General features: G+C 41.9%; 1 protein-coding gene across 3 annotated transcripts in view; it reads left to right on the top strand.

Moving 5' to 3' along the window:
• hivep2a (HIVEP zinc finger 2a) overlaps nt 1-27,345 on the top strand; it is an 88,143-nt gene that overhangs the window by 2,178 nt on the left and 58,620 nt on the right. The window contains exons 2-3 of one of the 3 annotated variants that reach the window (XM_072680381.1): nt 2,886-3,031; nt 3,990-4,055. The gene's annotated coding sequence lies outside the window, so the exon portion shown is untranslated. Of the gene's footprint in view, nt 1-2,885; nt 3,032-3,202; nt 3,596-3,989; nt 4,056-27,345 lie in introns of those variants that run through there. The other 2 variants (XM_072680399.1, XM_072680389.1) reach the window with 2 other exon arrangements.

The following is a 27,345-nucleotide window of genomic DNA, read 5'->3' as shown; positions in this document are numbered from 1 at the left end:
TGAGTCCCGAACATTATCTGGAAGGTTATTCCAGAGCTGGGGGGCTTTATAAGAGAAGGCTCTTCCCCCTGCTGAGGTTTTCTGAATTTTGGGAACGCGTAAGAGGCCAGCACCCTGAGATCTAAGTAGTCTTGATGGTTCGTTTTCAGTAATCACTGAAAAAAGATGCTGCTGGTCTTGAAATGAAAACTCAATAATAAGCAGAAGTTTCAGGAATTTAACTGCATAGTAATATTCATTATTGAAAAATGTTGAGGTCAGAACTTTGAAAAGGACATTTCAATGTTAGCCTGCTTTATCCATTCCACAGCTATATTTAAGCTGTTTTTGAGGACATTGTCCTGTTGAATAAAAAATGTAAAAGGATCCAACCATCTAGCTAATGCTTTAAGGTTATGTAGAAGAATTATTATTCATTATTCCATCCGCTTTTTGGAGCGTACCAGTTCCACTGGCAGCACAACAGCCCCAGAGCATGATGCTACCACCACTATGCTTAACAGTGTTCTTGTGTTCAATGTTTAGTGCCTTGCCTGTATCGCTGGATTTGTCTCATTTGGTTGGTGAGGGCTACAATATTAATGCCTGAGTTTGCTCTGACACTGACACATGCACATCATTTCATCATTTAGTTTTCATTCACCAAGAAACTACAAGAATGACATAAGGGCTTGGTTGATGCTTTTAAACTCTCTCATCAATCAAAGTCTCAAAGAGGCAACAAAGAAGTCAAAAACGTAACAATTGTAACAATGCGTCTAATCTGTGTGATATCACAGTGCAGAAACATCGGGATACTTCATGGAGAATAGTCCTTAATTGGGACTTCTAGTGCAGTTGCATTGCTTGAGCACCGGTGTTTGCAAACAACCAGCACCAACCAGCATCCCACTCCAGCACTCATGCGGCACATTCCTTCCCACTTCTAGCTGTAGTCTCATTAGCAGCCCTGGAGACAGTCTGGGTTGTTCAAACTGTGTTCAGAATAGCGTGAGCCCATTAATTGTAAGCACAGTATTGAGGATTGCATTGAATTGTGGTGCAAGTATGTCACCACAACCTTATACAGAAGGTAATGTGATTCCGGCATGGGTAGAATTCCATGCAGTTCACTCAAACAGAGCTAATCAGACATTAGTGAGAGATCTTGTTGCCTGAGCAAAACAAGACATTAAAATCACAACACATTTCATTCTTTGATTTTCTACAGAAGACGAAAGTTCCTGCGCTTGAAGCTGGTGAACTTTCATTAGCTGCACAGCGGGCCTGGCTCTGAGTCGTTCAGTAGCATGTTATCCCCTGGGGGGCTCGATGCACTGTTCTCTAGATTGTGGGGGATCCTCTCGATTCTTCTTTAGTAGAAAAGTGATAGGGCACGGCACAATGACAGGGCCTCCAGAGATCTTGTGAATTATTCAACCTCAATCAAGAGTGCACAGCCACTGCTGGGTAAAGTAAGTTTTAGTCTAGTAAAGCCCAATATGTTTGCGTTGCAGTGTGCATTTGCTTTGGCTGCACAGGTTTAGCTGTGTGCTGCACAAGGCTTTTCTCATGACTTTACCGGGTAATTTCTGCAACGCATCCTCTCCACAACAACCGTGTGGCAAAACACAACCAAGAGATGCACAGTGCTGCACCAGTTGTGGTTAACTTTGCTAAGTTGTGCAGCAAGGCTTGCCTTGACAAAGGGATATGGAGCACGGACGGTTTGTTAAGCAAGGCTGCTCAGTATGGGAGTCCCACCAAACAGATGCTTTTAGGTTTGGGCTTGGCTGTGTCTTCCCTCATGTTTTAGCTTAATTGCTTTTTGCTGTTTGGAAAGAAAAGTCAGGCATATATGAATTAAGGGCGGTGTGTTAGTTTAGAATCGAGAAGTACCACTTAGTTGGAGGAGGTGGAAGTCAAACAGAAGAGGCTCTTAAGGCTGAAACTGAAAGGTAATGCAGACTTTACCTTGTTGTTGATCATAAAACATATTTATTTATTTTGCGGCATGTCTTCAAAAACAGTGTATCTCATTAACCAGTATCTTCCTAAGAGTTTTCTTACGTTTGTTCTTATCTGTAATGCTCTTATAATGATAGAACCCACTGTCCTCGTAGATTGAACAAATCCCGAATAGGAAAACACCAGTGAATTTCAGAATCTTTGTAAAAGCTGTGTAAGTGGGTTTTAAGAATACATTTCTTCTTAAGAACATATGGATAACACCTAGTATCTAACGTATGTACACTATTAAAAGGGAGTTTTAATGGTTCTGTGGTAAAGTAAAGGGCTTGATTTCAGGACAGGTCATAGCACTAAGTTGTTTGAAGTGAGTTTTACATGCACGAGAGTGCTATGCGATGGTTAATTTACTGTTATAGATGCAAAAGTGCGTTCTGTTGCATTAAATGGGGTTCATAATCATAATTTAGTTGTAACACCATATTATGTTTTGGAAAAATAAAGCTTGTTTAAATGAGTAGGGCCCATAACCTTCCCTTTCTTGGGTTGTATTCTTCACTTTTTGATATTTGCTTGGTTTTGTGTAGCATGTTCTTTTATGTATATTCTGTTACTGTGTTTGTTCCTTATAACTTCACTGTGTATGGCTGGGGCTGAAGTGATGTAGGCTGAATAGTTGGAAGATTTGTGAAATTGTTGCTGTTTGTGAGATCAGAGAAAAGAATAATGTTTCCATATATGGTTGTGGAACGATGTTTACACACTACGTCAAACTCAGATCTGTTGTCTATGGTTTTATAAATGGCACCAAAAGTAGCACCAAAACTTCATATAACCTTATATAAGGTATGGTACTAAGAGTGTAGAGTCAGGATAAGCAGATGAGTAAAACCTCTGTGTGTGTGTGTGTGTGTGTGCGTATGTGCCGTTTTCCCTAGGCGGTCTCGAAAGCATGTCAAGTCGATCCGCTGTCTCTGCTGACACCTTGCCAGATTGTGAACGCTGCATGTGACGTCCTCACTCGCCTCAGCTGCACAACAGGAAACACTCGTGGCCTCCCCTCCTTCCTGCTTTGAAGAAGGAGGTAGACTCTCGCTCTCCATCTCCTCCCTCCCTCTCTCCCTCTCCTGTCTTTTCTTTCTTTCGCTTTCTGCTCTCTGCGGTGCTTGGGCCAGCTGAGACCTACTTTTGCGCCTGCTTTTTGCCGGCAGTCGCTGCCTGACTGCCTTTTTTTCCCCCCGCGATCAACATCTCTTTAGCGCCGCCCTCCTCCCTCGCCTGCTGGCCAATGAGTGTGACTGCTTATGCTGAGCTTTTTTCCGCCTCTATTCTCGCTCAGCTCCTTCCCCTGAGCAAGTGAGGTTAGCAGGTTAGCCGGGGAGAGAGGGAAAGAGAGGGAGAGGGAAGGGAGGGCTGCTGGCAGAGATCCTCTTGCACGGAGCGTGAGTGGATTGGGCTCGTACTACAGACTTTTTCGTGTGACTGACACAGCAAAGCAGAGATTAAGAAGCACCCCAAAGAGAACCCCCCTCCTCCGTAGACCCCCCTCGCCACTGGAGGGAGGTGGAGGATGCTATGTCAGGTGGGCAGCTGGTCTGGGGGAAGAGCTTGGCACAGAGAGAAAAGGAGGAGGCTGAATGACACTATAGTGAGTAGTCGGGCCGAGCCATTCTCTGCATGGATTTCTATGGAGCTTTGGGGGTTTGATGAAGTGATGGGGCAGGAGGAGAGACAAGACTGGACTGGACCAGGCTGTACCTTGAGTGAATCTTGACTGGACACTCTGTCCGGAGGTTGGAGGGTGCTGGTGGTTATGTTTAGCAACTTTGTGCTGTGTCTCTGCACCCCCATGTTGACAAAATGAAGAACCTAAACAGGAGCATTTTGCCCTTGGGTGCCACTTGCCTCTGAGATCATGTGGTGTCTATGCATTTGTGTGTGTGCGTGTGTGTGTGTGTGTGTGTGTGTGTGTGTGATCATTTGTTTAACATCCCCTTTCTCTTCTCTCTCACTCTCTCTCCCCCTCTCTGTCTCTCAAACAGGCTGTGTGAGAAGGGTGTGTTCGTGGATTTGCTTGCCTCCAGGACGTGCAGCAGAAGAAGCCACAGGTAATATCCGCTCTATAAGTCATATACTAAAAAAATGTTTTATTTCTTGCATTTCATCCTTCATTGTGATCCGTTTCTCTTGTGCTGTGTGTGCTCACCGTCCTATAGAGTTACCTCTGCTTCTAGAACTTATTCTTATGTATAGTGTTACAACTTTGGCACACCAGTGAAGTTGTAGGAACGATGGCATTGTTGCTGCTTTCCTAAGCACAAAAAGTATCACAGGCAATGACGGGGTCTTACATGGAAGGGGTGTAGATTTGCAGTGTTTTTTGCGGCTTACAGACAGTCACAAGATAACATCGGATGCGAGCAGCCGCCTGGGATGGTTTCGCAGTGAAATCCAATGTAAGCAAGTTGTCGTATAGTGCCTGAGATGCTGTTATTGAATTGTGGTTTCTAAGTGTTATTAAGGGATGTGAATAATTCATGACCAGGCTGAAGTAATTACTGGTAATGAGAATGATGAATACCATGGTAACAAGGGAGTCAAGGGAAGTACTTCCTGCTTTTAAACATGCAGCCATTTGAATGGACACGCTGGTAAACATCGCTGGTAATGATCTCTAAAGGAACGAGAGCAGGAACGAGAAAGAATGAATAGGAGAACCGAAATAAATACATTTCCACCCACAACTGTGCAGAGGGATGCTGCTGCCTTCATGGAGACTTTGTCAATCAGGTGCTGCACTGTTGCTTTTTAAAGGCTGAGGTAGTGTGGTGTAGGTGTATGTCCCTGGGCTACATGCTACTTTTATATGGCTTTGTGGTGTAGACCCCTCGCCCTCTCTTTCTTGTAGCGTCAGCACATGCGCTTGACTGACGGTTTCGGAACAGCACAGGAACAGGCGCTCTCGGCCTGCGTCACGGCTCTTTGAATAAGCCACGTACAGAAATAGACATGCAAAAAACACTGATAGCTATCAGGCCCTGAGGCTAAGAGTGGCCCTGTGCACACAGCCGCAAGCGAGTCGTCACTGCTTGGAGACTGGCTACAGAGGAAGTGTGTTTTACCATTCTGTGTGTGAGTGGGTGTGCGTAAGTGTGTTTGTTTTTGTACATTTTTAGGGCCAAATTGTTGTTACCAGGGAAAAGTGGGGAACTGTGCTGGAACTAACAAAATGTGTCTGTAAACTTTTGTTTGATTTTCTTAACAGTTTCTAATTTATTACTGCAGTTATGGTTAGGGTTATATTTAGGTTTATTTCTAATTCCATTGCATGTTACATAGCTGTTACATTGGTGATTTCACAATGGCCTTTTGTGTCCCAGTGAGGTAAAAGATTTTGTAAACATTAAAAGCAACCTACAGTGGCATGCAATGTTTTGGCACCCCTAGTTAAAATTTCTGCTACTGTCAATAGCTTATCAAGTATAAGAAGGCCTGATAGAAAAAAAAATTAATGGCGGAACATTTTCACTAGAATGACTTTCTTTTTTATTTCCATCTTTTACAGCTGCTTAACAGTTTGAAGGACGTTTTATAAAATCCTGCATCTTTTTTATTTCAAACATACAGGAAAAGTTATTTTTTTTCTGATGACTCTTCCTTGAAGCTCTTATTTGTAGAAGCATTGCTGCACAGTAAAACAGTGCACCACCACTCCAGTGTGTTAAATCTTCCCAAAGATTTAACACACAGATTTGCAGTTAAACGGATCTTGATTTGTCTTCCTAGCAATCCAATGAGCTGTTCTCTCAAAGTTTTCTTGGTTTTCCAGACCTCAGCCTAACCATTTATGGCAACTGCCATTTCTATATTACATTACAAACTGAGGAAATTACTTAAAGCCTTTCCTGAGGGCATCAATTATTTTAATATACAGTGTGCTGGGAGTGCTAGGAAACTGTTTAGAGGAGCCCATGGCAGTATATTTTTTTAGAGTCATAATAGTTGGTAATGTGGATCATCTGGCCTTTTCTAACGTTGTCTGTGAACAAGACATAGCCCAAACACAACAAAACTGAGTATGAATATGAATATGACTGTGTGTGTGTGTGTGTGTGTGTGTGTGTATGTGTGTGTGTGTGCGCGTGTGTGTATTATTGGTTATAGCTGCTATGTGACAGTGTCAGAGGAGCGTGGGTGGTTGGCATTGGCCCTGACCAGGAGAAACGGTGATATTATCCCTGGCTGCATAAAGGTGGAGGAACAAACAAACCATTTGAGCTTTTCCATTTTGCTCTTGGGTTTACTCAGTAAAGCTCCTTGCCATACCTTTCAATGTTGACAGTCGGTAAACATTTGCCTATCTATTGGAAGTGTAATTGAGAGAACAAGAATCTAAACATTGCTTTACAAATGATACAGAAAAGCTCACATTAAGGGGCCATTGCATGGCACATTTTTCACAGGTGCAAAAGTTCAACTCTTATTGGATTATGCTTGGATTATTTCACAGACTCAGGGTTTCTCAGATTCACTTCTAGACATCTGCTCAAGTATTCCCTCCCCCAACTCATCTGATCCAACTAACGAGGCTGAAGGCAGGTGAAGACACAAGGTGGATGCAATCAGTTACAAACAGTTATTTCAGTTCAGTGAACAAGCAGTGATTAAAAAAGCAATCCAGGACCAGGTGTTGAATTAAAGAACTGAATCTTGCCCTCCTGTGGGGAGATCACCAGTCAAAATCCTGACAATTCCACAGTCTTTAATTGGTCCTGCTGCTCTCTGAGTAGAAAGGGTAGCCTTGTTTCTCTCTTTGTCTATTGTTCAGTGCAATACTGGTCAGTTGCAGGTGTGTAGGCATGTGCAAGCTCAAACACACTAAATGGTTCCTAAGTGGTTTGTGGCTTGGATGCACGGGAAGAGAAGAGGACAATCTTTTGCGTATGACTGTATTTCTCTGTAAAGCTAATCTACCCAGATTTAGTCCCAGTTTGCCCATTTTATACATTTTTATGTATCGGCTTTGGCACTGGCAGATGTAATTTAACGGTTCTTCACTCTCCCACATCCCGTTTACAGAAATGGTTCTTTAAAGAGCAGTGTGTTGAAAGGTTCTTTAGAGATTCAGATGTGGGTCTGTGGGTTTTTGTCTGGAGAGGACAAAGTATAGTGTTTGTAGTGGTCCGAGTGCCAATAAGAATACAAATAAAGAAGGTAGGTACAGTGCTGTAAAAAAGTGTTTCTTTTCCCTTCCAAAATTTCTTCTATTTTTGGGTATTTGTCACCTCGCACATTTCAGACCATTCAACAAAATTTAATATAAAATAAAGACAACATAAACGCACCTTTTAAATGATCGTTCCATTTATAAAGATTTACTCAAATCCTATATCACCTATGTGAAAAAGCAGTTGCCTCTTAACTACACAACAACTCGTTCACCTAATTCAGTTGCCAATTGAGTTCAAATTCACTAGTCAGACCCAGGCAGAATTACTGCCAGACCTGTTGAATCTGAAAATCTCTTAAATAGAACCTGTCCGGCAGTGTGAAGCAGGCTAGTCTAGAAAGGGTTACAAAGCCACTATTAAAGCTCTGGAACTCAGTGAAAGCCATTATCCACAAATGGAGAAAACAACAGTGATAAACCTTTCCAGGAATAGCCGGCCTACCAAAGCTTCACCAGGAGCGCAGACAAACCCAGACAATCTTCTAAAGAAACATTAAAAAGTGAGTGTAACAGAAATAGTTACTTAGACCTCTGCTCCAAGCACTTTCAGCTGTCCAGTGACATAACGGAAAAAGCAGCCTTTGCGTATCTCATACATGCCTTTGCGAATACATACATGCTAGCCCACCTTCTCTCAGCTTGACAACATTGTGTGATAGTAGAAGGTGAGAATTAGCAGTGACTAGCCTTTCTCTGTGTCTCATACAGAGCTTTCTATGTTTAAGTGGCATATGTGTGTTCTTTATTGCATTGTTTGGAGGTGCAGTTGTTATCTGGGGTGATCGAAGATGACAGGACTGTAGTAAAGGGGCCCTGTGGATGTTGTGCTCTCTGCTAATTGGAGCGATGCACGCTGTCCGCTCTGTTACCAGAAAGGGCAGCCGTACAGCAGTCAACTGAGGTTGCCAGCAGACTCCTCTATCTGCGTGCTTGTGTGTGCGTCCTTGTCTGCGTCTGCCCCAGGGAACACCGAGTGTCAGACGTTGACACTCGGTCGGAGTGAAGCGGAGGTCGGAGGTCATACAGCAGATTTTTGGAGAGCAAAGTGTACACGGTCAAGTTGCCTCCCTCACAGGCATCTTTGCTGTGTAGGTCTAGCTATGGAAAATCACTTCTACAATGTGACTGGAAGGACAGGGGGTTATCCAGACAGATTTACGCAGAACACTGTGCCCTGCTGAACCAGATACCCTTCAGCACTCTGGGATGAATTGTGTGACAGTTATGAAATTGAGGAATTGGTTCACTGTGCCAGAGCATGTTTGAATATGTGTGTGTGTGTGTGTGTGTGTGTGTGTGTGTGTGTGTGTGTGTGTAACACAAAGGCAACGTCATTGTTTTAGCAGAGAAACCACTGGGAAAGGATACTTGCACTTTCAACGATTTGTTTATTGCCATAACTAATGGCAGGCTTGTCAGTTTAACAAATCCCGGACTGTAGAATCACATCTGTCCGTCTATCCATCCCTTTATCCATCCAGCTATGTCAGCATTTTGAGTGTATATTCAGCAGTGAAATGAATCTTACCTTTTCTGAGGCACCTCCACATAAAAGCTGAATCATGTTTTTAGCAATTGGTGGTCACAGTGGGATGTACAGCATCACCTGCATGTGTAGAAGAGTTGATTCTCTCATTGTTCATGCTGTTAGATCTGCTGCATAGCTGACTGGGAGTTACAAAGATTTGTTTTAAGGTTCACTTCTGGTTCCAAAAACAGGAAGAAAGATAAAGCGGTGTAAATGTTTGAAATGTGGAACATCTGCAGTGCCAATGATTTGACTCTTTTTTCCCCCAGTACCTTTTATTCTAGACATGTACCTTAAGTGATATGTCCTCTATGTAGAAAACACAGTCCCATGCAAGTATCACTCACTAGTAGTGTATTCTGTATAACTGGTCTACATGTGGTGTGTTCTATATAATATTCAGTATTCTGTCATATTTGTTGGCATGTATGACGGTGGTACCATCAATAGTCTTCTCAGAGCTTGTCTAGATTTATTGCTCTGCTGTTGCTGTGTTAAGTGTGAGCTGTACAGGATGTTTATGTGCACAGTGCAGGCATTGTGCTGCTGGTTGTCTTGTGGTGAATGAAACACTGCCTGGTGCTGTCGCCCACCCTTGGCAGCAGGGCAGGGTGGTGCTCTGGAGTTAAAGGACTGCGTTGATCAAAACGTCTAACAGTTTAAACAATACAGTACAGTGGAAGCCACCAGTTAGCATTTTGCTAATTGTACTACTAATTGTAAAATTAGAACCCAGCATGAGAGCACTCGGAAATACCGGTAATCGGGTTTTTGGAGCATGATGTTAATGTGGTATTATGTAAGTATGTATGTGTTCATGAGTGGACCCATTCTGCAAATTGTGTCATGGTGTATTGTATTGGACAAATGTATCGTGACTAGGGTTATCGTTAACTAGGGGCTAACAAAATTCTTGCCTGTTGATGATTGATCAAGTTACCATGAAAGTACTCCCCTAGTGATGGTAAAAACTCATTTTGTGGTGGTTTAAAAAAATTATTTGAGTTAATCATTAATTTGCTGATTTATGTAATTCCAGACAATAACACTCCCATACCTAGAACTTTTTAAAATTGAGATCCTACAGTATTAGCCCATGATGATTATTCTAGAAACACACCTGTTGAGCTGGTTGAGGTGCTGCGGACAGGCAGATATCATGCCTGTACATTTACATTTACATTTAAGTTTAGTCACTACTAAACACAAGTCAATAAGGTGACCACTCTGCTATTCGCCCAAGTATTCTCGGAAGACAGCGAGTGACTCTGCCGTTCGGACACCCAGGGGAAGTTTGTTCCACCACTTTGGTGCTAGGACAAAAGGCGATTATTATGGAATATGTTTTAGTGCATCTTTAGACTGCAGTGTCAGGTTTCAGGCAAATTCAGGCAGGAATTCTAGTTATGCTGGAGAGGATGTTCAGAGCATGGTCATGGTCATTGTGATGTCCTTCTTTGTGTGTGTGTGCACATGTGTGTGTTTTTGCGTGTGTGTGTGGGAGGTGTCATATTGTATTCTGGCTAATGCTTCTCACGCCAGCAGGACCCTGTCAGTCCCTACATCTTCCAGTCAGGGCTGAAAGGTCAGAACTGCCAGCAAGACAGCTGTAGCCCTTTTGAGGACGATGTGCTGACTCTGAGTTGCACCTGGAATACTGTAATGTGTGCGCATGGATTTTTGTGTGTGTGTGTGCCTTAGGGCTGCACGATATTAAAAAAGCTGACGTTGCAATATTTTTTTTCTTATCCAAGACTGGAGTAAAATAAAAGATATTGGATGGATATAATCTGCCTCTGGTAGATCTGTCACGGAAAATGAGAACAGTGCAAATGTTTCTTTTGTATCAGTCGGCCAAAATGTTGTAGAATTGAATCAAATTTGCATTATTTGACATTGCATCTGTGCATATTGTGGTGGTGGTGCTAAAACAATGTTTTGTTCAACCCTAGTGTTCCTTTCTTGTAATAGGAAACCAGCCTCAAATGTTGTTCCACTGGCTGTGGAAAATGTAAGTGTCTGTCAGGCCGTATAACGGTGATAAAAAAAAAACAGCAAGTATGAGGTGATAGCTTTGTTGGTGTGGTCGCGGTAAAGGATTTGGTGTGCCAACAGTACGTGCAAACCATGTAGAAACCACCTTCTGGTAGTGGCCAGATCTGGGTTAAGCCTTTCAGGCCTAGACTCATTGTGAGAGTTGCTACCAGTCTGATGCCAGTTGTTGGTATCATATCAAAGTCGATAAGATTTTCTGCTGAGAAAAAAAAATTATTCCTGCAGCATATCTATCCTGAAATAACACACTCAGACTATGTACTTCCTGTAGGATAGTACAGTGTCTAATTAGTGTAAGCATAATTGATGTGCTTCAGTTAAATAATAGCTCATTTTTAAGCTTAATAGTCAAAGAAGAAATATTCAAAAAGAAGAAGTAGTGCCTTGCCTAGTGTCTAATTAAACGATTACAGGATTAAAATATAGTTTGTAGAGATAGTGTATCGTTATGAATGGGTATTAGTATTGGGCCAGTATGAGCAGAAAGTGCTGGATTTAATGTTGTAGGGAGAAAAAGAAAGCAATCCGATTCTGTAACTAATGTAGCCTAAATTAGCTCACGATTTGCTTCGATCTACCCCTCAAGAAGGACAGGTTTACATGCATATCTGACAAGCTGAAAGATATAAAAGTCATCTGAGGTGAAAGAAGCATGTAGACAGTGGAGTAGTTTTACAGGATTTTGTGGGGACAGCCTTTCTGTATTATTGGTCAGCCCTTTTCTGCAGCTCCGCGGCGCAGACAATGCATGAAACCTGCCTAAAGTAGCAACACATATTCTGTTACTATGGGAACCCTCCCGGAACTGTGCTTTGTCCTTGACAGAATCAGATGGAGAGAGGAGCTGTGCTAGCGAAGCTGAGAGAGAGAGAGAGAGAGAGAGAGAGAGAGAGAGAAGTAAAGAAAGCCTGAGAGAAATAACTGTGTGGCTATGGGTGTATAAAAAACAGCATTACGGAAAATGGCAGGGAGTCGCGGTGTGACAGCATTTTCACTCTCATTTTCTCCTTATCTCATTTAGCGATTTATCCTTAGAGCATATTTCGAATTGTGTGAAATGCCCTTATTGCTTTACAGATAACTTCACATCTCTTTCTATCTGAACAGTAGCAGCATAGAAATGTCTGAACAGAAATGGACTGCACAGGAAAACCATGCTGTTCTAATCACTCAACATGTGTGTCATATATACTGCTAGTTAAATGTCTGTGGGTTAGACTTAAGAGGCACTGTCAAAATCAGTGAGCTGCTCGAGTTGGTAGAGGCATTAACAGGACCACCCATCCCCCTCATTATGCTCTCTTTTTAACCCTCTGTAGTCAAATGCCTTGTTTTTTAATGTTTCTGGTAATATTTTAGCAATAACATTACCACTACCACTACCACTACCAATAACAATTTCCTGAATCTGTAGAGCTCGCACTTTGGATTATATTGTAATACCAGATTTTACATGACTCACATCCAAAGTGAGTGCTTACATACATCCTCTCGCCGTGTCTAGCTTGTGGATTTGTGTGTCCGTCCTCGGCCTCTCATTGGTGGCTTTGTGTGTCCATCTATGTTTTGTGTAAAACTGGCCAATGGAAACGTGTCTTCTGCCTCTCGCTGTTTATATACAAATTTATTTATGTAATCCAGTACATTTGAAAAACCAAGACTCCAAAACAATTCATCCACATGAGAAAAGGTATGCTTTTATAGGTTATCTAAAGAAGTTCTATAATTTGACTTCTAGTTTCCATCTTTAGGGTCAGAGTATCTTTTCACACAGTGCTCCAGGTCACATGGATTCTCGTTATAAAGAGAGCTGAGATTGTTGTTAACATTTTGATATAAAATAGGTATTATCTTATATGCAAGTGCTTTTTTAAGGCAAATTTGAGAAGATATGTAAAAATCCAGAAAATGTCTTTGTAGACTCCAGGGGGTTAATAAAACTTGTAATCGGTCAGTGTTGTAGAAGTAGTTATGGACACAGACTTCTCCAGCATTTGTTACATGGCTTCAGAAACTGTGAAAAGTTTTGTCTGACAAACATTTTGGCGCATTGTTTACTAAGAAAGAAAATATCTTGTGTAGTAGACGACACAGGCCAGGGTATCAGCTCTGTTAGCTCATTACCTCATCCGAGGCAGCCACTGTTACTCATCCCACACATAAAAGATGCTAAGATTACATCTTATCATTATTGTCACCAGAAATCCTCATGTTAAATTTATGCGAAGTTTGTTTTAGTGGCTGATTCTTTTCTTCCTGTTTGTTAACCAATTCAAAAAGAAAAAGCAGTGATGTTGGCATACTGTTAAAAAGTGATGATATGCAAGTTACAAGATCACATTCACAGTCTATACGTAACTATAACTATTTGTACATATGTTAGGTGTTATACATATGAATAAATATGATAATAAATAATAAATGCTGTGTGTGTGCGTATGTGTGCTTTAGTCTTTGGTATGTGTGTGTGTGTGTGTGTGTGTGTGTGTGAAGTCCACTGTCCTTGAGGTCAGTTCTTTGGTTGGGCTAGGAGGGGTTTGATGGAGGCCACAGCCTTGGGAAAGGAGCTGTTCCTCAGTCCATTGGTGCAGGATTTTATTGTCATTAGCCGTTTGCCTGAGCAGTGATTGAAATAAGGATTGACTGGTGTGTGTGGTATCTTCAATGATGCTGCTAGGCTAAGCCCCGTTCCAACAATGTGAATGCCCTGTGCAGCCTTCCCCACACGCCGCAGATCCTTTCGCTCAGCCGCCTTGCAGGTGGTTGCGGTAGCACACTGTGGCTCAGTCGTTTAGAGTGCTTTCAATGATGCCTCTTCCCTTTCCTGATTCTGGAGACCCCCTGCCCCACATGTCTCTTACTCTTACACACCTAGTCCAACCTTTTAGCTAATTTACAAGCCCTTTCCCAATGGGTATGTTGGAGCAGGGAGTTCTCCAGGCCTTGGTCATGGGGCTAAGCTACAGACAGAAGTGGGTGCAGAATGCCTGAGGGGTTTAAATAGTCTAAGTGAAGGCAGGCATCTAAATGTGTGCGTACCACCATTATCAGTACAGTCACTAGAAAACGAAAGTGAACATTTTGGATTTAACCCTGTTGAGAAGTTGGGGTGCAACCTGAAGCAGGCTGTGCACGCAAGGCATTCTGGAAATGTTGATGAACTGAAACAAATTTGCAGGACGAAATGCCAAAATTTCCTCAACACTTAACATCGCAGCTACAGGAAGTGTTTGGTGGAGCTGATTGCTGCTAAAGTGGGATCTACAGGTTACTAAGTAATCAAATTTTCACTTATTTTTTCTAGCCTGCAAAAAAAAAAAGCATGGATAGTCCTGAACTTTTTGTGTGTTATTAGTTTAGTTTAATTAGATTGTGTTTGTCTATAATTGTCAACTCAGATAACAATCAGACCACAAGTAGTAATCGATGCGGAAATCCAGGTCATTCTAAAGGGTTCACTTACTTTTTCCTGCAACTTTAACCATCAAAACCTTGCTCTCTGTCTGTCTCTATCTCTGTCCACCTCTCTGAGTGTGCTGGCTTCCTGATAACAGCTGCATTTGAATTTGAATAGCGCCAGGTCAGGGAGCAGGCCCTGCGAGCTGGAGCTTCCTGTAGCACAGGGGCTGCGGCGAGCGGCGTGTGTTCGTAGTCAAAGCACATGGAAAGCAGTGAGGCGAAGCCGAGGCGGGCCAGGCCGACCAGGAACTGCCCTGCCTTTTTCTCCCACGGGTTGCAGCGCCTTTCATTTCCTCCTCTCTGAACCATGCAAATGACACTCCGGCAAAGGGCTGCCGACGCGCCCAGCTGTAGCCTAGTATGCTTCCTGTTGGGGGTTGTTTGAGGTGTGTGCGTGGGTGTGTGTGTTTTGTTTTGTTGTTGTTTTTTTTTTTGCATTGTGTGCAGAAGAGTTGATGCTTATTGAGGAAAGCATGGTGCATGGGGTAGGATGGATGTTTGCCTGCCCCATTTTACATGCGTACCCTCTCACATATATAAAACCTTCTACTATATAAATAAATAATTATTAGTGGTGTATTTTTTTTGAGTAAAAGGATTCTTCTCCAACCTGCAAGTGTATGGCTGCAGCTGCCTGCAGCACCAATTTCAGCGATGTGTAGTCCACTCCCTGCAGGCCTTTCTTCTCTTGTGCCTAAGCCACTCTGAGTACAATACAGGTTTAGTAGTGGACAAAGAGGCATTCATCTTGCCTCGCTTGAACCCATTGCCTTAATTAGTGTCAGAGATATTTAACCCCTTAAACTCTAGGTTAATGATTCATGTATTAATCCTAAAGAACAAACTATTGTGTATGGCTATTTAGCTTACTAGATTTATATGGAGTCCCACAAAGTTCTATATAAGGTCCTATACATTGTCCTGATGTAAGTTATGACAGCAATGAAGTGAGTGCTTACATACTAAGTTTAAAGAGTTTAAGGGGTAAATTTACTGCATCTAGCAATGCAGCCAGATGTGGTGCACTTCATAAGAAATCTTAATAGCTTTCATTGTTATTATTTCAAAATAATGCATTGCATTAAAAGGTTTGCAGGATCCGTGTATTAGAATTTTAAACTCACCTTGTTGTGAAATATATGTTGCACTGTACAGTGTTGCACGTTGACATTATTGTGATGTTTACTCTTATCCACCTGGTAGCACTTGGTTCAGCTCAAAAGCTGCTAAAGATGATGCATTGAGAAAGCAGAGGGGAAGAAATTGTCACTCTTCTCTCACTTTCTTCTCATTCAGCTCTCATTCTCTGCCTTTCGGTGGTAGGACAGGTGGTGAATTGAGGCTGGTGGCAGGTTGGTGGGGTCGTAGTGGAGTGGTGGCATGCTGTTGGTGGGAGAGCAGCTGCAGCAGGCGGGTGAAATGAAGCAGCCGTTCGTCCTCCTCCGCTCTGCCCACGCGCCACTTCTGGTTCTGTGAAGCTGCTCTCAGCCCTTAATTTCACCCCACTGAGTGTAAGCGAGGAGACAGGGGGAAAGGCATGACTAGAAAACAGCAGTTAGCATGTCTCTTTAAATAAGACATGACGTGACTATTTAAATGACACTTGAAAGTGGTCACTGTCAAAGCTAGAATATCTGAAATAGTATTATTACATGTATGGTAATGTTCAAAGAAGTAAATTTGGAAAGAATGAAAAATGCAGCAAAACTAATTAAATTCTACCAGACAGCAGTGCACGTGTAAGTATAGACCAAAAGTGATATCATGAGAAATTATGAATTAAAATAATTGTTCATGGAACATACCTGAAAAGTGATGCCAGCATCCAAGTACAGACACCTGCAATATTTGTCATTTGCCATATTTGCCATCTGCTAGCTCTTGTACACAGAATGGGGTCATCAGTGCACCCCACCAATTGTGGTCAGCTGCCCTATGGCAATGGCTGTCATTACTGCTCCTGGAGTACCACTGACTTGACTGCTTTTCTTGACTTGACTGTGTTTTTCCTTTGCTAACACATCCGGTTCACTTTAGGAAGGGCTTGCTAAATAGTTGATTAGTTGCTTTAGGTGTGTCAAGAGCAGAGGATAGCTCTAAAATGTGCAGGGTAGTGGTACTCCAAGAACAGGATTGTGAACTACTGCTCTGTGACACTGAATGAGGTGCATCTCTAAGGACACATAAGCTCCTCAAAGAGAACATTAGTCACATGCACAATTTCTTTTCTGATGATTGGTTTCTCGTCCCATTGCTTTAGTAACAGTGCCAATCCTGTAAAGTAAAGATTATACCCATCTCTTCCACTAACTCAGTTCTTTGTGTCCTATTAGAACACAACATTGATACTCCAATGTTACAGGACCACAGATGCAGGGTGTATAGATCTGAATCTGAATGACTGGTTCAACAGAGCTAATAGAATGCTGGACTTTTAACAGAATTTCTGATTGGTAGTATGTAGACCATTACATTATATATAGTAGCAGACTTTGATATGGCATGGCAGTGACATGGGCAGCTACCAAGGGCAGCACAGGACATCCACATTGCTATAGTCCTGTTATAATCATAGGATAAATTGTCATAAAGCAGTGATGTCAAACATACAGGGTTTTGAGGTAGAGGTTCTAATTCTGCCTACCAAATGGATTTAGAATCCATGTTCTCAAAGTAATTCCCTGCCAGTTTTTAATTGAATTCAGGCCATTTATTAAAGCAATCCACCGTTCCTACCCGTGCAGACACTGAAAGAACTGTGGCAAAATCAGCATTTCACTTAGGGGCAGGAGATTTCACAATACAGTATGTTTTGTGTGAATTTTGTTGCAGAGAGACTGCCGCAAGTCACTAATCTGGTAAATAATTTGCACTTTGTCACTGTTTGTATTCCACAGTGGCTGGAACGTATTAAATGTCAGTTACAGTATCTTTTACTGCTGTTTTGCTGTCTTCAAAAGAACCAAGTAAACCTTACAGGGACAAATAAAGATAAATAATGTTCATTAAAAAAACCAATAATGTATTGGTACTATGTAGTACTATGTAGTACTGAAGCTTAGTTTTAGTCAGTCAGTCAGTGGCCCAGTTGTCTTTTATCAAAGAAAGATGCTATTTCTCAGGCATTCAGAGAAAGAATCATACAAGTATAGATGGGGTGAAAGTAGAGACAGAATGGGGCCTTCTGAAGGTTCTGAAAATGACTTGGCAAACAAAGCAATGTATCTAATATAAACAAGAGGGCTTTTCATTGTGATCCTTTAATTCTGTGCGCATCCATTTGTAAACTAGCAGTCTAGAAATGCCCCAGCAGGAACAATGTCAGTAGGATAGAGTAGTCCTTACCTGACATGATTGACAAACATATATAGCTTTTTTATATTTGCTTTTATGTCCTATTTTAGTTGTTCAGTAATTATCTTTATTATCTATTATCTTGTGCCTTAAAATCACTTTACTTTGTAGATAAACCAGATACACTTATACCCCAACCCCCTGCCCAGCATGTGGGTAACAGTATGTATATGTAATAGTCCACCTATTCACCTACATATTTGCCACTGTCTTGCCATTAATAAAGTCTTCCACAGTCAGATTCAGGTTTAGCCAGTAGAGAAGCATACACAGGAGGTAAGCTACCCCATCGCCTTCCCACTGAGAGGCATGCTGTGAGCAGTGACTCCATGCTTCTAGCTAGCCCTTCTAGGCCATTAATCAGAACTCTCCATCATTAGCAGCTCCTGGGCCGTTTCTTGGGAGCTGTCCTTCACGCTGGTTAGCGGCGAATTAAGCTGTGAGCCCAACAACATAGGAGCTGAACGGCACGCCTCTGTTGACACAAATTATCAGCCGATGACACTCCAGCCTCCCTGCAATCAAGACGGGCCCTTACGGTTAATTAGAGCCTGGCCTCTGTGCCTGAAGAGCTGGCCATGAGGGGCCCTCAGATGTTTGCTGTCATTAGGTCAGTGTAGACCAAGTGAATGAGAGGACATATGGGATTTGTCTCTGACCAAAAAGACAACTATAAGTTTACTGGTTTGGCTTTGTGGATTACTCCAAAGATGAGAAAGTCATTGAGTGTAATGAAGAAACCTCAGTGGCTAAAGAAAGAGTTTGTTGTAGTTTATATCTACTTCCTGTGGAGTCCTTTTCCAAACTGGAAACCTTGAGCAGATGGATTCCTACAAAGCCACAATTGCCATTTAACATTTAGCAGTGTTTTCCAAGATAGTAGTGTTTTAGTTATCCTTGCCCATTGGTATTGGAGTTTGATCCTTATGAGAATTTTAAGAAGTAGCTAATTAACAGAAAGGAACACAAAGGCCATTATAACCTGGTGTTCCTCTCTGCTATGGAAGAACAGGAACATCGGCTTTGGAATACTCAATAGACTACTTGGGAATGTTTTTATTAAAAGTGCCATCCCCGCACAGAGTGTGGTGAAAAATGGCCTGCCTAATCTTTGCCCTGCTACAATTTACAGCTAGGATTAATGGTAGGTGAGGTTTAATTATGGCACACATATTAAAGCTCATTGTTCTCACTGAACATGAAGCGATGGAGGAAGGTGACTACAGGTGCTTGGAGGCCTCATGCATCAAAGCCTTGATATGAATCTTTTTTTTAAGGCGCCTAGACTTTACTTGAGCTTGGTCTGTGCTGTTTAATGCATACCTTTTAGTAGTGCGTGTTTCAGAAGGATGGACAAGCCATTATTATATGATCTCTTGATTACAATTATTTATGAGTTGTTAGCCTTAATGGTCAAATGTTTATGTTGCAACAGAAAGAATGTGAACTGGGTGATGTAGGTTCAGTTAGGTTAAAGCGATGAGTAATGTTTACTCGAGTACTCTGCCAACCGTACAAGGTGCAGGATTTGAGTGAGTATTTAAATACATATACGGGAAAAATGGAAAAAAATGACAGGAAAAATTACATATTTTATCATTTACTGTAACCTTTATTTACAGTGTAAAACACTGTATGATTGTCTACAAACTGAGAACCCTTAGAACATCCTCTAGAAGTCACCAAAGGTTCTGGCAGAACATATAAGGCACTGCAGGTCTCTAGCCTCAGATCAGCTTAGTGTTCATTCTTTTTTACCGTTAAACAAATTGTGTTGATCAGCAGGGGTACTAGCTCAAATGAAAAGGCAGAGCCCTCTCATGCGACACGAAAACCAACTGATACCAATATTCATTTGATAATGCTTGCAGATACTCTAACAACATTATTTGGGACGCACATGCCTATGCAATCTGAACAAAAACACACAACGCAGTTCTAGCCTGGTAAATAATTACCATTGTGAAAATCGTAGGACCAGTCTCATCTTTTATAGGCAACCTTGAATGACGCTACTCCTGGCAGCATCACGAAAGAACTAATACAGTGCGTATTACTTTTTTAAGCAAACTACCAGCTAATGTTTGCATTCATGCATTTGATGGGCACTGAAACATTGCTTAAGGGGTAGGGCAGACTCTCTTCCATCTTTGAGTTGGCATCCCTTGATCACCATGCTCACAGGCTTTTTCAGTCCCCCTGTTCCGCCGGTGCTCCGTGTCAGAGGCTCTGACAAGTGCAGCCGTTCGCGCTGTCTGTGCCTCTTGCCACTTCAAAGCTTGAGCTGTCTGCTTCTGCGCATTGATCCCCGCTCCTCCCCGGTTAGGCGGGAAAAAAGAGAGAGGCAATATTAGTAAAAGAGCCCGCTATCTTGACGCATGTCAAACTAAGATAGCGATTTTAAGGGCCCACCAGCTGGGGAAGGGTTCTTGAAAGAAGTACGAAGGCAAAGTAATGGCGCTTCACAATGTATTTGTTTGAACAGTGTCGGTTGTGATCGGCTGTTTTGTCGCTGCAGCGGCAGAAGAACAGGCCTGTCAAGGCCTCTGCGCGTCAGGAAGCTGCGTGAAAACTGAGATGTTAGTTTGGTGACAGGAAAAAAAAAAACACAACAACAATACCAGGGCTGATGCTAGTGCCTCTCAGCAGGGTGATGAAAGTGATCCGTGCTATCAGAGCATTTTTTGCCATTGTTTGAGTGTGTTTACTTGTCGTAATCCGCCTGGTCTACTGCACAATTTGACTCTATTAGTGCTCCTTTTTTGTTGCTACAGGGGGAGCTTCAGCACTGTTTTACACCAGAGTGCGTTCCTGCAGCCATCTTTGTTCTTTTAAAGCTTGAGTGTCCTTTAGATGTAACTCTCGTAATCATTTTTGTAATCATGGGTGTCTTGCACATCGATTTCAATGTAACTATATACAGCATTAATAGTAATTGTCAGCAATTGTCATTAATAGTAAAAGTCTGGATCCAAACACTCCTTTCATTTAAGCACGAACGAGCAGTTTGTGTGAGTAGATGATACACTGAATACAAATGAGCTGGTTTAATGACATCAGAGAACTGGTGAGAAAACCCTTACATTTTGAAACTTTAACAAAGTTTATGTTTCAACAGTGAGAAAAGAATTTTTCCATGATGTAGGTCTAATAGTAATAAATGTGGGGCAGAATCCTTGAACACACCTCAAGTGCTTATATGTCAGTGAGGTAGGAGTAAGAAATAATGGGTAGTCAATTACACTACACTTTTGTTAGCAGTGGCAAATTTCAGAGCTGTTTCAGAGACTAAAGGGCGTCGAGCCAACAGACTCATTTCAGACCTATTAAAGCAGCATTATGTGACAATTGTTATTTCTCTTTCTCTTTATAACAAATCATGAAGTGGAATTCATGCTTTAGGCCACCTCTAAAGAGCACACTTTTCAGAAGCAAGTTGAGGAATACAGAAGTGAATAAAGTATGTAGACTCATGTAGGAGAATAGAATCAGATTTGACTCAGGTTACGCAGCGTTATGCAGTTGTTGGCAGCTTCACCAAAGTTACATGGTGCAGTTAACAACCCAGAGTAGCCCAGAGAAGCAGCGACAGAGACAGTGTTCTCCCTGTTATAGTAAGTTAAGCATCACAATGATTGGGGGTTGTTATTTTAAGGTAAAAATGCTACATAATGCTGCTTTAACCAAGAGACCCTTTTGGAGGAGCATCTTCATTTTGGTGCAGTTTTTCTTCCCCTGATCTTGGTTTCCTTTTGCGGGAGGGTTGCCACCTGCCGTGGTGTGATGTCAGCGATGTCTCTTTTCCTTCGCTCAACATGTGGTGTGAAGTAGGGCGGCTGAGTGAGAGGAGGTGTTGCTGGTGCTTTTGCTTGCACAGCCGCATACGAAGGCTCACATACACACACACACACACACACTGTACTAGGAGTGCTGAGGAAGTTGTCAGCTGCCAGTGTCAGGTCTCTAGTGCTCCCAGCGGCCCACGCTGCATATACTCAGCTTCCTGCCCGAGACTGCAATCTGCTCTCCTCTGCTTATTCCTCTGTGTACAAGCGCGCAACTGCGCGTGAAACAGTCGTCCTCGAGAACGGCAGGTGCGGAAACCACAAGAGTGAGCTAGCAGCAAGCCTTTCAGCCTCCCAAAAGAAGTGTGCATTTACTCACTATGAAACGACTGGAGCAACAACAAGAGAAAGGATCTCAGAAATGGGACCAACTTCCCTACCTAGGCTTTTTTTTTCTTGCAGACCTTTCCCTTTTTTCAAGTCTTTCTGCACCAAAATATCTCCACCCCCTGCTCGCTTGCTCTCTTGTTTCACCCTCTAGCCAAAACAGATTGCACGGCAATGTGGAATTGTTTTAAGTGCGAAAGAAGCACTGATCCTGAAGGACTGGATCTTGGCAAGGCTGCGCCGGTAGCAAGGCAGGAGGGAGAGGAGGTGTTTCACTTCATCTCAATTCTGTCGCTTTCTTCAGCCCATCTGCGTGCTTGGCAACGGCCATTAAAACGACACTGCTAGTCCCCCAGCTCACCTTCTAATTTAGGCCCCTCTAACCAGCCCAAGGATCGCAGGCACATCCGCTCTTCTGGTTTCCATGGCGCTCAGGGCTAGGTTTGTTGCAGCTTGCTAGCATGCCCACATGCAATCTTCCAGCACTGCTCTTTCTTGAAGCAAATTACTTTACTGCCTTACAGCAGCTGTGTGCTCCAACTTGCAGCAGAAGCAGAAGGCCAGATGATTGATCAGGTGTAGCTAATGTTGGAAATCACACAGGTCAAAAATAATAGCTCAGATGTTGTTGTTTTAAATACATACTCATACAAAACAACAAAAACAAGTGAGTGTCCAATGGACTAATGCGCTGGGTCAAATCCTGGGTCAAATCCAGCTAATGCTGCCTGTGAGGGTAAATCAAGTGGGTAAATTTCTCTCAATAGACTCGCTCTCTTCCCAGATCACTTAATTGAGATGCTGGCTGGCAATGGTATCTGCTAGCCAATGCGTACCCAATGCTTTTCCTCAGAGTGCATTGGATGCCCGGTGATGTTTCATCGGCAGCAGTTTGAAAAGGGGCAGGGGCCGGATGCGCATGGGTCGGAGGAGGCATGTGTCGGAAGCATTACATGTGATGGGGAAGAGTACTAACGAGTAGGTTGGGTAATTGGGTTTATAAAATAAAGGAGGAAAACTGGGTAAAAAATATATATAAATATTTTAGTAAGAGTAATAAATGGTGCAAACTTCACTTAAATGAAGATTTTAATTGGTTCTGTCGCAGCACGTCTTTCTAGTATCACCATTGAAATCGTGGAATCTGAATTCATTTGAATTAGGACTTGTATGGAGCCTGTCCTAGCCTGCGGGCAATCTTTTTTTAAACCTCTGATCTTAATTAACTTAGTACATGTGCTTCACTGATGTCCGCTGTTGGACTTTTCTTCTCCACACATTTCCCCATGCTGTTTACAGCTGGTTGTTGTGCTGTTCATGTCATCACCTGAACTTCATGACTCCTCAGCCTACTACATTAATACTTGATGCGCAGTGTGGCATCGTACATTGTGTCCTTGGCATATACATTTTTCGGGGTCTAGTCTACAAAAAAAAGGAACTGAAATCCCTTCAAATACACCCAGTACAGCTGACAAGCATCAGCCTATGCCAGTGTATTATTTTCATTACCTCTGTTGTGTCTGTATTATGTATGGTATCCTAGAAAAGAAGTAGTGATGTTATTAAAGTAAGTATGAAATTAAGTGATCATAACTCATAATAAGGTCATTTGCAGTGGGATTCTTGATTGCTGTAATGTAACAAAAGAAATAATGTATAAATAAAGGACTGAATGATTTCTATTTAACTTTCAAATGGACAAACATCATGATGAGGTCTAAATAATCTCACCTTGGTCATAGCATTTTAGATAGCCATGTATGTTAATACCTTTAGGATTCTTTAGCTGTATTGATGAGTTATTATGATATGATCTAATAAGTAATGATATTTTCATTCTATGTTCATTGACTTTTAACATCTCAAGGTTCAAAGAATGTTTTGTGTTAGCGAGAAACAAAGCACTAATAGCACTGGGATTGAATAGTCTTTTATAGTAAGCAGACTGCACCAACATTTAGTGTGTCAAGGGATCTCCTCTGGGGCTGAGTTCAAGGGTGTAATTTTGACCTTTTTTCCATTCCAACTGCTTTGGCGAGTTTGTGGGATGTGTAAATATTGAAGCAGTGAATTCCTGTCAAATATTGCTGAAAATTTTTTTTTTTTCCAAATGTTTATTTAGGGACTGTCTGAAAGGTTGTGGTCAGTGGTTAAGCAATGCTGTGGGAGGATCAGTCTGCATTGGTGCAGAGATGGGCAAGGCAGCATGCAAAGGGGGACTGAAACTGGCATGTAACCAATGACACTTAATGACCTATGTATGCTCAAGCCACAGATGCATTCTTTCATAGCAACTATTACTAGGTAAGGCGGGCTTCACATAACATCGCCAAAAGATTTTGGGTTTAACCTAACTTCCTTTCCCGTGTTCTTCAATAGTCAGGACCCCAAAGGACTACCACAGAGAAGGTAGTATTTGGGTGGTGGGTCATTCATGCAGTGACATTGACATGGTGGAGGAATATCAATGTGTATTGTGATGGTACGAGTGGATCAGACACAGCAGTGTTGCTGAAGTGTTTAAACCATGTGTCACTGCAGTGCTGAGAATGACCCACCCCCTAAATACTACCCGCTCTATTATGCAGAGAAACAGATAGACTACTTTGGATTTGCAACAGTGACATAGTCTAGTTTAGTAGCATAGCCTTTTAAACTGGAAGGTTATGTAGTGATCTCAAACAAATTCTTTAGCCATCCAATCTGAATAATTAATGCTTTTTTGACAAAAGCTGAATTGAATGGTACAATTTCCCATTAGGTTTAATGAGATTTTTGCTCTTCTGAAAAAAAAAAAATCCAACCTCTCAAGCTTTTTTTTTTTTTTGGTACATCACGATGGGTCAATTGCAACCAGTTCAGTTGTATGCCTCAACTACCTTGACTTTTTAGAAGCAATTTGTATCCCTATTAGTAGCACCGGCTTCTCTGTGTCTGTTTATGTGTGAGATGAGATTTGTTTGGCTGAATTCTACTGTGCTCAAGAGAAAGATTAGGGAGTCATCGTACTGAGTTGAGTCTCCTGCTGCTTGTGGGAGAGCTATATCAGCTCAGGCCATCTACATAGTGAAAATGCAGGACCCTAAATGGCCCAAAGATCTGGGGTGAATTGATTCCCCCAGCCTGGACTGGCCCTTGCTCTTGTAGGCGAGAGCAGTCGGGGAGTCGAGCCTATAAGTGATTCTTTTCCTGCCGCTGAGCTGTATGAAAGCCACTTCACACCCCCTTCCTTTACTATTTATTACTCTTTCTCCTCCTCTTACTCCTCCACTCTGGCTCTATTGGTTGTTTATTTTTTTATTGTTTCCTCTAGACACTCAGACACTCGAGCTGTGTTTTTTTTTCTTTCTCTGACTGAATCTCATTACATACACTGTCATTTACAACATTTAAAGATTCTTCTTTTTATTCTTCTTTATGTTGTTCTTCTTCTTTGTCTCATTCATCTTCTTCTTCTTCTCATTCTTTTCCTGCTCATCCTTCTTCTTCTACTCATTCTTTTTCTTCTTCTTTCTTTTTTCTTCTTCTCCTTCTTCTTTTTCTTCTTCCTCATCTTCTTCTTTCTTTCTTTCGTCATTTTCGTCTTCTGTCTTTCTTCTTCTTTTTTATCTTCTTCTTCTTCTTTCTTTCTTTCTTCATTTTCGTCTTCTATCTTTCTTCTTTTTTATCTTCTTCTTCATCTTCTTTCTTTCTTTCTTTCTTCATTTTCATCTTCTATCTTTCTTCTTCTTTTTTATCTTCTTCTTTTTCGTCTTCTTCTTCTTCTTCTTCTTCTTCTTCTTCTATTGTTGTCTCCCAAGGGTCTTTCTCTCGAGGTCACACATGGATCTAGGTGGGAAAATGGAAGCTCGTTTCGGCAGGGTCCTGCTGTTCCCCCAGCGCCCCCGCTCTGTGGATGGGCTCGGGGAAAGGACCTAAATTTAGCAGCCCTCCTTTCTCTGTTGTTGCACGCTGTGCAATGCTTAATTAGCTGTTGCACGCATCAGGCAATGGGTGCATTATATAATGTGTTATATAATCTGATGCATATTTCATTTTGAATGCCACAGTAAGGAGTCCTTAAGTGTGGATGGGGAATGGGTGACAGAGTCAAATGGAAGGCACAAGGTTACACGCAGTCACTTAAATGTCTGTGTCGGTGCCTAGGGTGACACTAAATACAATGGCCCGTGGGGTAATTACAGCTTGTTTCAATGAGACTACAGCAGCAGTGAGCTACAGAGCAAAACACACAAAACAAAATGCTGTTTTGTGATGCAATATGTCAGAGGTGAGATTACTTTAACCTGCTCTTCAGTATTCAGTTATTTCTCTCAATTGTACAGTAATTGGTAGCGGCAATGTAATAATCAGTAACTGGTAGTGTACACTAATATATAAGAATTGACTGGCCTAAAGGTATAAAACGTTAAACCTAAGCATGTAAACTTTAAATCAATACTATGTTTGTGATTGTCATTGCAAGAGAATTATAATATTGAAGACTATTTTATTGTAGTTTGCACTCCTTCCCCTTTCACACAGAAGTTATATGACATGTCAGTCAGGACTGGATACTGGGTAAAACATCAGTGTGATCACCCTAAATTACCCCAGGTAGTCTGGATTGAAAAGTCATAACCTAGTGTTGAGACTGAAATTAACCAGGTTCAACAACATTTTTTAGCAAAATATATACAAGTAAAAACTCTTAAGTTCAATGGGTTAAGTGAGTTGTGAGGCTATAATTAATTGAGCTCTGCCGGAAAGAGAAAGCTCTTTGCCTAATGCTCACTGTGAGTCAGCCATGCTGGTTTCCCTGTGACATTTGTGGCATTGACTGAGCTTCTACTGGATCTTCTCTAATGGTGCCAGATTGACTTGCTAGGCCTACAGGAAGCCTAAGGTTGTGGAGCTGCAGGACTTGTTGTGGAATCTGGCAGGGCGCTCTGGGGGAGAACTTGTGACCAGGCCACTGCTGCGCGAGAGGATCACATTTCCACTGAGATCTACTGTAGCACAGCTCGCTGACAGTGCCTCGTTTATTCCCCCTGGCAAACTGTCTATGTTCATCAGCCTGTAGGCTTACAGAGCCATTAGACCTGGAATAAATCATCTGGTTCTGTACAATATTTCTTGTTATCATTTGTTTATTGCAAATGCCATTTTTTTGTTTGCATCTTCAGGAATTCTTTATGGTATGATGGTGGATTGTTGTCTCTGCGGATGCTGATGTCAGAATGACTAAAATCAGCAAAACACTTTGATTTACATTGGACTGCTTTTTCATGCCAGTGTTTGGTGACATTTGTTGACCTTCAGAAGATCATGTGTAGTTGATGCTGGGATACTGTGCAAAAATATCTGCATCCATTTTATTGAATTTAGAATCCTACCGAGCGAAGTGTTATATTTTTCTGTAATACCAGTCTGGATTTCTGCATTTTATATTTATGTATCTATATATATCGGTATCAGTGACTCCGACTCCTATATTAGTGCTTCCCTCAATCGCACAATAATGTGGTGCAGATTTATAGACTGCTGACAAGCTAAGCTGTTTATTCGGGGAACTTTCCGAAGCTGTGTGAGATGGTGGGGAAGTCCATGGGGCAGTC

The sequence above is a fragment of the Salminus brasiliensis genome, chromosome 1 (assembly GCF_030463535.1).
Source record: "Salminus brasiliensis chromosome 1, fSalBra1.hap2, whole genome shotgun sequence".
NCBI lineage: Eukaryota > Metazoa > Chordata > Actinopteri > Characiformes > Bryconidae > Salminus > Salminus brasiliensis.
This window is presented reverse-complemented; position numbering and strand designations above follow the sequence as displayed.